This window comes from Drosophila serrata, unplaced genomic scaffold (assembly GCF_035046125.1).
Source record: "Drosophila serrata isolate PLE 108 unplaced genomic scaffold, ASM3504612v1 contig_160, whole genome shotgun sequence".
Lineage (NCBI taxonomy): Eukaryota > Metazoa > Arthropoda > Insecta > Diptera > Drosophilidae > Drosophila > Drosophila serrata.
The window spans coordinates 1056705-1068100 of record NW_028257058.1 but is presented as its reverse complement, the minus strand read 5'-3'; the positions used below and the strand labels follow the sequence as shown (position 1 = coordinate 1068100).

Genomic DNA, 11396 nt, shown 5'->3' with positions numbered 1-11396 from the left:
TTAGTCATAGTTGATGATTCCCTGCCAATCCCACCAAACACACAGAAGAGCCTTCCTGGCCGTCAATCCAGGCTTGGCCACCGTCTGGGCCGCTTCACCAATTTTCGACCACGACCGTTTGCGCCTTACGTTGTCGTAAGTGATCCTCTTTTCATCGATTTTGTTGTGATTTATAGGCAATTGTCATGGATATAAACGGTCAAAAATGTTTTTTGCGTCGACAGGCCTTCCGGACCGTGGTGCATCTTCGACCTCCTCCACACCAGAACGAAAACGTTGAAACCATCGTTGTGTGGTGGAAAATGAAACTGTGTCAGGTCCATAAACTGTACAAATTGTATAAGCGGCTTTAGATGAATTTTAGCCTTTATCGTAGTAGTACTGCAAAATATGCCGTATTTTCTCTTTATTTTTCTCCATGTTGGCGAAGCTATAACTCACAATCTGCTTAAAAGAATTAACAATCAATCAAACACGTTTTTCTGTGTGAAAAGATTTATTTGACAACCTAATATTTCCTATGAAAATAAGCGATGATTGCCTTTGTGACTGCATGATCGTGACATGGAATCAGTGAAATCAGTTTGCTTTCCTGAGGACTCGGCTTGCCCTCGCTGAGAACCCTATACTCTTTGGCAAAGTCAACCTGCTGGATGCTCCTCAGAAGCAGCACAATACCAAGGAAGATCTCCTCAACCGAAAGAAGGCCTTTTAACGGAACAGCTTTGGGTTTGCAATTGGCAATGAAACGATGAAAGTATGAAAATTCGTGCTGCAACTTATCAAAAGTGTTGATGAATCTGCAGCTCGATGAAACGTCAATGCAAACGGCTCCAACTAAAGTTGCGGAACGACGCTCTGGAAGATCCTTAACTGGCTCCAGCAGAGAGGGCCGCTTCGACGAAGAAGGAAAAAAGGTCCGTGATACCAAAGGAAATTATCCAGCAATTCTCTTGTGGTACATCCTCGCGACACGACATCTGCAGAGCTTAAAATTTTCGGAACGTGACGCCAAGTCATGTCGTTCGTCATCTCCTGTATCTTCGCGATTCTGTTTGGCACAAATACGTTGAACTCCCTCGGCGGCTGGCGAATCCATGCCAACACAATGAACGAGTCAGACCAGCAATGAAATGCGCAGTCGAAATCTATACCTTTCTTGACGTTTACTATTAGCTCTGCCAATAATAGTGGTGGAGAGAGTTCCAGTCTTGGAATTGTCAAAGCTACTCTCGACTTGGCACAGAGCAGATGGACTTTTAATAAATTAACCTCCGATCGCAAATATAAACTCGCTCCATACGCTGATAGGCTAGCATCGCAGAAATTTTATGTTCTGGATGACTACGAACTGAGAGGTCAACTCCCCCAATGACGAAAGTATGGGCTCTGGCAATACGTCATCCCAATCCACGTTACAACTCCATAAGGATTGCAGAAAGATTTTAGATTTTGTAATGATTGGTGTAATTAATCAAAGTGGGTTTTAGAATTTTGCAATTGTTGACACTGCAATTCGTTTCGTGGGTGGATGAGCTGCCAGTAATTGAGAGAAATTGAATAGGAGCTGATCAGACGCCAGTGTTTGAGAGAAATTGAATAGGATCTAATCAGACGCCGGATCCCAGGCCAAACCCAAGGCCTTGGCGATGTCCATCGTGGAATTTTATTAACTGTTCCCTGTTGCAGTCAGACTCCCCTTCGATGGCTCCTGCATCATTCGAACACCATTTGCGGATTGGAAAGTGCCCTAACGACAGTAGTTCCTTCACCTGGCAACGAATTTCTCTCACCTCTTTAACTGAATCTCCACCAAAAATAAAATCATCCACATAGAAATCTCTACAAACAATTTGGCCTCCAACCGGGAATGATTCCTCCTCATCATAAGAGAGCTGATGCATGGCTCTTAAAGCCAAGAAGGCAGCTAGCTTAGTTCCATAAGTCACTGTGTTTAACTTAAAAACACTAAGTTTCCTCGACAAACGATACACTGCAAAAATCATCAGGATGCGAAATGCGGACGCAGCGGTACATCTTGCAGTTATCTCCACAAATGGCAACTTTGAAAAATCGAAAGCGAATTGTTGGCCCTGCAAGAAGTGAGTCATTCAGACCCCTACCAGAAGTCGATTTAGCTGATCCATCAAACACAACACGCAGTTCGGTGCTCGTGCTTTCTTGCTTATGTACGCAATGGTGAAGAAGAAAGAATTTTGGAACCGATGCTACCCTTGTTACACGAGACTTGTGATCGGTTGAAATAAAGATCAGCGAGCGATATATGGGGCTGATAGTCAGTGATACTATGAGTCACGACCGCGGAGAATGAGGCACGATAGCTTGCATCCCGTGATTGCGCTAGAATGTCGACTGCCTTATCAGAATTCAAGGAAGATTCACCAATCCCAGAGACTAGTATATGCGACGTTCGATGATTCAAATTTAATTGGTTCGCTATGCGAGAAATTTTGAAGTTTAACTAAGACCCCGCGTCTAAGACTGCTCGGCAAGCCACAAATTCTCCAGTCCTATTTCTAACATATATAATAGCGGTTGGAAGCAACACGTAATGAATATTTATGGGTTTTGGTGGAGGGTTTGATGAATGGTGATCAGGTTGTGCTGAGAGTTTAAAAGTGGATCGGATGATAGTGATGAGACTGAGGTGGATGGTACGGACAATGAGTGGTGCTTCATGCGACAATATCTGCAGTGCGTTGACTTGCATTGCTGCAAACTATGCCCCTTGCGCAAACAGTTGAGTCACAGGTACAACTTCTTTGCTTCTCTAAATCGAAGATTCTGCCTTAAATTTAAAAATCGAGCGCATTTTGCCAAATAATGATCCCTAGAATCACAAAATATACATAGCGGAAGATTTGAGCTCGTAGCTAAAGCAATGAATGTGTTTGAGCTATACCTATGCAGATTTTTTCCCACCTACTGGCCTGGTGTTTGCGTTACCAAGGCGTGATCCAAATTTTTCGTCATCCTACACCTCCAATGCAAGAACGACCTAAACTTGACCTTAGAAATTGTAATTTTTCAATATCGCTTAGCTCCTCATCATTTCTTATGACTGTGGTGAACGTCGCAATAAAATCCGGCCAATCAGAATAGGATCAATGGAAACGAGCTATCTCCAGAATTGGTAACCGGCGCTTCCTAGATCGGAAAGAAAGATTCGGATGATTAATAATGTCGATGGATGTTGAATTTTCAGCGGTTCAGCGGCAATTCCGATTTGCGCCTTTAGATCCATGAACACTGTGGAGAATTCGATCCGATGGTCGCTCGCTATCTCCGCAAAATCCAATTTTTCCATCGAAGTCTGTGCAGAATCAAAGGACAGGCTTACGGAATTAATCCACTTCATTCGCTAGTAAATCAGCTTTATAAAACTGATCCACCGACTTTGCGTTTATATAATAATTCATCGAGTTCAATTGCCGCAAAAGGGATAGTTTTATTTTCTCACGCGACAAGAATTAATAAAAGAAAAATGTCTCACCGCTTCAGTAGGTATAAACCGGGTTAGTTTTCACCGCGCAAATTTAGAGGTTAATCAACGTGACCGAGATGCAACGGAACCTCAACAATGTTGTTGTTGTAAATTGTCTGCCTCGCAACAGCAGATAATTGGCAACCGCGCGTCTATGGCTATGTAGAAATTAATTAAGTATTGCTCGACGGACAAGATGATGAATTGCCGTCCGCCAATTTTACTCCTCCACAGATTGATCCTTGAGGCTGGAGATATAAAGTTGGGGCAACAGGCCCTTTGATTTCCCTAGCCGGCTGGCCGTAGAATATCCAGTTAAGTAGATTAGGTTGGAGGGATGACTGTCCCTCTTTATCTGCTGGCTTAGAGACTCAGTCAGATTTGGAATAATAAATGTTTTACGACGGATCGTCGGAGTTTGGTATATAAGCGATGGCTCTTTATTTGTCAATTATCAAATCAGAACTGAACTTAAGAGCTAACAAAAGTGAAACTCATAGCGGCCACTCCAATGGGCAGTGCTTGCCGGATATGCACGAGCTTCCGGCCAGACCCTGGGTCAGAAATTTGGCCGGAGCGAGCTTTCGGACGATCGGTCATTGCCGTCGCCCGGTTAACTTAGTTCACTTATACATATGTATAAATAGATATGCAATAGGCGCTATTTACGAAGCTTAAACGAGAGCCACCTTTGTTTATAATACTTGGCGCAACACAGCTTTTTTTTAACAGCGTGATGTACACGAAAATCAGCGGCCGGCTATTTGCACTCAGGTAGTTAAGTATGTATGTATGTGCGTTTGCTTGTGTGCTTTTGACCGAATGCCAGTAAGCGGCTGCGAAGCAAAGCGATTTGTTTAAACAATATTAAACAGCGAACCGGGTTGCAGACTCCGAGCCAAAGGATCACGTCGGGGTCACCAAAATGTTTGTGAGGAAAGCAACGAATTTGCCACCCTTGAGCAATAACTAATTAACGCACGGTAAATATGGCATTATAGTATTTATATTCTTATTTAATTTTGTCGGAGCTGGAACTTATCGAAAGTGTTGATGAATTTGCAGCTCGATGAATCGTCAATGCAAACGGCTTCAACTAAAGTTGGCTCCAGCAGGGAGGGCCAATTCGACGAATTCCTTGAAAAAGGAAAGAAGGTCCGTTAGCCCAAAGGGAATGATCCAGCAATTCTCTTGGGGTACATACTCGCGACAATTACTTTCAGACAGATGTAATCGATACTGATTTAAGTAGAGCATTTGACTATGTTAACCATTCTCTCCTTGTTAGAAAACTCGATTTAATGGGATTTCCAGTTGATCTTCTTAGTGTGATCTCAAGTTATCTGAATGGTAGGACGCAAAAGGTCCATTTTTAGAATTAATTATCTAATGTTCTAAGGGTTACTTCTGGCGTCCAGCAAGGAAGTCATTTGGGTATTTTATTGTTTACATTATTTATATACGACCTGCCCAAAGGTTTGATTAACTCTGATAACGTCAAGCTTTACATGCAATGCAAGGACCTCGCCTGCCGGTCGGATTTATAAACTCATCTTAATAATTTCCAAACATGGTGCCGCATAAACTAACGTACATAAACGGCTCTAAATGTAAACTAATGACTTTTTTCGCATAGTTCCCAAGCTTGCAAACTTATACGCTTAACTGCTGTTCTTTGGAAATAATTAATTTAGTTGACGATTTGGGTGACCGCTTGGATCCTTAATTTGACTTTATCGATAATTTTTTGTTTTGTTTATGTTTCTAAATCCTTATATATTTCGTCCTATCCTAGAATATGGATGCTGTCTTTGGAGCCTTCAGTACGGCTTCCATAGTAAAATCGTTAAATCGGTTTAAAAGAATTTTTACTTTTTCCTCTACGCGGTTGAAATTGGGATGCAAATCAAAAATTATCTTCCTACCTTCTAATAGACTCCTCCCAATCTGCGAAATCTGAATCATCGAAAATTATGTAAGGGTACGCGGTTGTCCGCCAAGAAACTAATAAACTATATAATTCAAGCAACGAGGTAAAATTCAAGGGCGAACTTAAAGGAGATGAAGTCCCAGTTCGGTTGGCGTTTGCGATGACAGTCAATAAATCGGCCAAATAAAAAAAGGCCAATCGTTGTCAGTTTGGAGGATTAACCTTTAACATCCCTGTTTTTCCTATGGTCAACTGACCGTTCCCGTAGCACGTTCCCATGTTGGTAGGCCTTTTTCGCCGGAAAATAAAACATAAACTATAGCTCTCAAATGATTAGATTCAAATTAATTACATAGAAATTTTAATTATATGCTTTTTATTATCACTTTGGGGTCATATAAAACATCAATTAGGGGCGAGACAAAGTTCCCCGGTCCAGCATGTATACTATAAATTTAATTACCGGCAAAAGTCCAAATAAAAAACTTAGCGAAATGCTAATGGTGAAAAAGGTAACGGTAAACTGTTAGCTTGTTTTATAACTTGAAATGAGCGGCAAGTGAGAGCTTAATTTTTTTATTTATTTTTTTTATTGAATTGAATTTATTATTGTATATTACTGTACTGTAGCAATAGTGTGGGGAGGAGTTCAAAGTATAATTACAAAAGTTTAAGGGTTATAAATGGTAAAATTGGGTTAAGAAGTGGCAGGAAGCTTAAAAAGTGCTTAATAATTATTTCTCCTTGAAAGAGTTCAAGGAATGCATCCTTTTGAGTCTTCGCCGAGGCCACCGAGATGCAAGTCTTTTGGCAAGGAAATTCGGGTGTGACGTGAGCTTATTCATAAAGTGTTTGGCTTGTTCATTGATAATATCCCCAATCAAGGCAGGCTTAAGGTCCCTCGCTAAGTCAATGTCAGCAGCTGTACTTCTCCGCAGGAACTTGGTTTGAAAGAAACTTGTATATTTGGACCTTATTAGTCAGACTCACGTGATTATTTACCTTAAGAAGACATTACAGCCTTCTGCCTTATCCTTCAATAAGCCCTAACTATCCTCGTATGTTTCGCTTAAGTTAATCATGTGTTTAAGCCATAATAAGCTCCCAGGCGGAATAATATGGCAGATATCTAGAATACCTGTTCAATGAACCCAGATTATTGGATAGGGGCGAATCGGTGTCCGGTTCTCAAAAGAACATGGTACTATTAGTGGCCAAACTGGGTACATCTTTGGTGACCGAAATCCAAGTAGGTAAATTTCGACGAGGACTCCAGAAATGCATAGTTAAATTTTGTGAATAGGAAGGTTTGTTATTGAGGTGATTCCCTATGCGGCAAAATGTCTGTTTTAATCAAAATATTGGCGATGTATCACGATCCTTAGCTGGATAGGGAACGATCAAAAAAGGGAGCGACTGAATTATTCAACAGGTGATTTCAAATGGTTTCTTTAGTCAAAGTATGAACAATTGAGTAAAATTCCGGTAAATTGTAAGCAAACTGTGTTGTTAGAGTTATTAATAACTAAATGCATGTCCGAGTTTCTCTAATTACATATAATGGAGTTTTTTTTAATTATATTAAGTAAAAGCGTAATGCATGTTTAAGATAAATCAACTTGCAAACAGGAATACGCTTTGGATGAGTTAATTTTATTTGAATAAAAATATCTTATAAGCGGTTTGTATGGTTACAGCTGTTTTTATTTCTGTATATCTTAACTCATTCAGACATATAGGGAATAACCTTATAATTTTATAATCAATTTTGTAATGAAGCCTTCGTTTAATAAAACCGTAATTGAGTGTCATAAGACCATAAGTATCGTTCCATGTTGCAAAAGATAAAAAAAATAAAACGATAACTTCAATATATATGGTTATCGGAAATCGAATTATTAAAACGGAAGACTAAATTTTCCGTTGCAAATTTTTTTCACTTAAAAGTAAAATAATAATCTTTAATTTTCTCAATTGCACAATATCTCGCATAATAAATAACGGCAATAAAATAAAAATATTATATGTATTGAATTGACATAGTGTACGAGTTTTCCATGAATCCAATGTTGTGTAAAAATAACGGCTTACAAAAATGAAACATTTTGAGTTTAAATGTTAACTGTGCTTACTTTTTGGCAAAAAAATACAAAACAGTAGATAGTAAACAAATATAGTTGAATGGAATAGTTTAACCATCCCTCATTTTTTGATACAAATCAAACGATTTTTCCACCCTCTTGGAAAAATATATATGTACATATGCATACATATATACATATGTATATGTGTAACTAGCTGCAAAAACCATGAAGATAAAATGCCTATATACACATGTACATAAGAATTGATATTAACCTTAACTTCTTATATTGATTACTTGTAGAAAAATGCTTAAAACTTAGTTATTATGATGGGCTTCTAATTATTATTTATTTATCATTGTATTAAAATTATAATGCTTTCTAACATTCATATTTCGTAATATACATATGTACATATGTACATGTACATGTAAATATTATGCATACATATGTAATATTTGGTCAATTTTTATGTTCAATAAATGTTTAGCTATTTTTGCTATGAAAATATACAGATTTTCCTTAATGTTTTCATTAATACTACTGCCTATTATTTTTAATTTGTTGATTTAAGGTATCTGCATATGTATGTAAATACATATGTATACATATATGTACGTATATACATATGTACTTAGTCGCAGTTTTGATTTAATATTTTAATTATTTCCTACACGAAGTACTTGTATTGATTATGATAATGTAGAATAGGCTAGGTTCAAGGTTTTATATCGCATAAGCTGGAAAACTAGTTGTTTTCTCGATAAAAATTTTAAGTAAAACTAGAAAAAAAAAGCTAACTAAGCTTGTTTGTATACCCTTGCAAATTGAAATTAGATTCGTAGTAATTAGAACAATCAAATTATATATACATATGTATATTTTTGAAGAAAAAAAATCGATGTAATGCTTACCTTATCTTTATTAACTATATCTTTAAAACTAAGGGACAGAAGACCTTGGCTGGATCGACTGTTGATGCTGATCATGATACAATTATACAAGACAGTCTCGTCCATAAAATCTGGTGTACCTTTACATTCATAGCAATAAGAGCGAGTGAGAGGAGCTGAACTTAGTATGTGCGAAAGGAACGACAATAGAATGTGTTGATTAACCCTTAGATAATATATGATGCTTTAAGATTACTTTTATAGAAACGAGTAGGACATTTTTTCTATATATTAATTTATAATAATTTTGAGGTGCAGATGAGGTATTATTTTTGTTTTCATGTTGCGACTCTTTTTTTATACCCATGCAGGGTATTATAATTTCAGTCAGAAGTTTGCAACGCAGTGCAGGAGGCACCTCCGACTATATTAAGTATATATATTCTTGATCAGGATCAACAGCCGAGTCGATCTACCCATGTCCGTCTGTCCGTTTCTTCGCAAACTAGTCTCTCAGTTTTAAAGCTATCTGAATGAAACTTTGTAGTTAGCTTTCTATATACTCTCACTCGTATACATATGTATATGTCGGAACAGGCCGGATCGGACGACTATATCATATAGCTGCCATAGGAATGATCGGAAAATTTTTACAAAAAAAATTTTAACTTTTTCAGTTTTCAAATCAAATTGGATCAAATTTGAGATATAGTCATTTTACTATACTCTACGATTTTGCACAAAATTTTATGAAAATCTGACTACTATATCATATAGCTCCCATAGGAACGATCGAGAAATTAATACAATTAAATTTATAACTTTTTAAGTTTTCAGCTGATTTTCATCAAATTTGAGGTATAGCCATTTTATATTAGTCTTAAATTTTGTTTCAAATTTCATGAATTCCGATATTCATATCATATAGGTGCCATACAAACGATCGTTTGATGTGGAGGAAAAATGCAAATCAGTGAATGTAAAACTGCAAATATAATATGTATAGGTTAATGAAATGAAAGCAGGTATTACTACATTGTTTTTTAACATTAATATATATTTTTTATATTGTATGGAAGGAATCCAGGAAGTCATCTAAGTTTTATCTGCAAGGGTATATAAACTCCGGCGTGCCGAAGTTAGCTTCCTTTCTTGTTTTTTTTAATTTGTATATTTTTGAAAATTTCATGTTGCATAAGGGTTAAGGTTAGAAAAAATTTTGTCCGCACACAACCACGCATTAAAGAAAGACCCAAGCGCTTTGACTGCCGACGAGACTAGCTTCGTAATTGTATCATGATGCTGATCAAGAATACACACATATGTACATATGTATATTTATAATTTGGTTGAAAATGTCCTTCACTGCAAACATTTGACTAAAATAGTACCCTGTAAAATAAATAAATACAATAATATAAATTTTTATATTAATTTTATTTAAGTAGTAGATGTACAACATGAAAGCTTAATATATATTTAATAGTTTAATGTTTTTATATTTATATAGTAACTTAAAAATATTCATAGGAAATTGACATACATATGTGCAAAACTGCATTAATGACTAGAAAAATTTTAAATACGTTTGGAATATAGCTTTTGTATGAAATAGCGTATCCTTTTCGTTTTTCTAATAATTCAAATCGTTTAGGCACTGAATTTACCAAGTTTTGAGGACGGTTATATCAATGGTTGCCCATTACTTAACGAATGCCTCTTTTAAGTCCTTTAAGTTCTCGAGTTGCCTTCCACCTCCGAAAACATTAGCTTAAAAGGGATGCCTCAAAGATCCTGAATCGTATAAAAGTCCGGATTTATAGCAAATCACTGCATTTTTGGATTTCAGAAATGCTTTCGTAAAACGTGCAACGTGTATAGGAGCTTTATCCTGTTGAAACAAAATCTTCTGGATGAAACTCTTCGGAAAATGGTAAAAGCTCGCTTTCCAAGAAAACCTTGTAAATTTCCGCATTCATGCGACCTGGCACAAATCACATTGGCGATTTACCAATGAAGCTATTGCACCCCAAATCACTGTGGAACGACCACCATAGTTGCGTCTGCAGCAATTAAGCCTGGGATGCCTGATTGGCTATCTAAATTCTTTTTTTTATTACTAAAATTTATATTTTTAATAATAGCGAGTAGAACAATTTTATGGCGTCGCAATAGCTTAGGTTTTAAGGTCCCACCTTTGATTTATATCGGAGGTGTAAATCCTTCCGGCAAATTTGTTGCACCCGTTATTGGCAGCTTCCATTGTGTTTTAAATAGGGCGCAGCTCATACTTTCCCCATTTCCACTAAAATGTGTCGGTTAGTATGGCCATCAACCTTAGAAACAGCACATCTATGGTTTTTATACCCTTGGTATTATAATTTTAGTCAGAAGTTTTTGTCTGTCCGTTTCTACGCAAACTAGTCTCTCAGTTATGAAGCTATCTGAATGAAACTTTGCAGTTAGTCTTCTATATACTCTCACTTGTTTATATGTGTCTGAACGGGCCAAATCGGATAACAATATGATATAGCTGCCAATAGGAAGAATCGGAAATTTTTTAGAAAAAAAAAGATAACTTTTCCAGATTTCTACAGATCAAATTTGAGATATAGCCATTTTGTAAAATTCCAGAATTTCGAATTTAATTTTATGAAAATCAGACTATTATACCATATAGCTGCTATAGAAACTATCATTAAATACAGAGAAAAATGCCAAAATGTAATTGTATAACTATAAATATAATAAGTATAGGTGACTGTTATGAAAACAGGAAAAATTATATACATTTCTTTTGAATATCAAGAAAGTCTTTTTTATATTTAATAGTAATGTATATATAATTTAGATTGAATTAATTATTAATGATCGAATTTAAATTAGAAAGAGTACGAAAACTTGGGCGTGCTGAAATTAGCTTCCTTTCATGTTCTGAGCATATTTTTGAGGAGACTACAAAATTTGTTATTATATTTCGATCC

The 11396-nt window shown here is 36.6% G+C and overlaps 1 protein-coding gene across 15 annotated transcripts in view; it reads left to right on the top strand.

Annotated features, from left to right (window-relative positions):
- The first annotated feature begins 7298 nt into the window (after positions 1-7298).
- Cadps (calcium-dependent secretion activator 1) overlaps positions 7299-11396 on the top strand; it is a 60978-nt gene continuing 56880 nt past the window's right edge. For 11 of the 15 annotated variants that reach the window (XM_086826609.1, XM_086826606.1, XM_020954181.2 and 8 more), the window contains exon 1: positions 7299-7381. The gene's annotated coding sequence lies outside the window, so the exon portion shown is untranslated. Of the gene's footprint in view, positions 10346-11396 lie in introns of all 15 variants that reach the window. The other 4 variants (XM_086826600.1, XM_020954180.2, XM_086826601.1 and 1 more) reach the window with 4 other exon arrangements.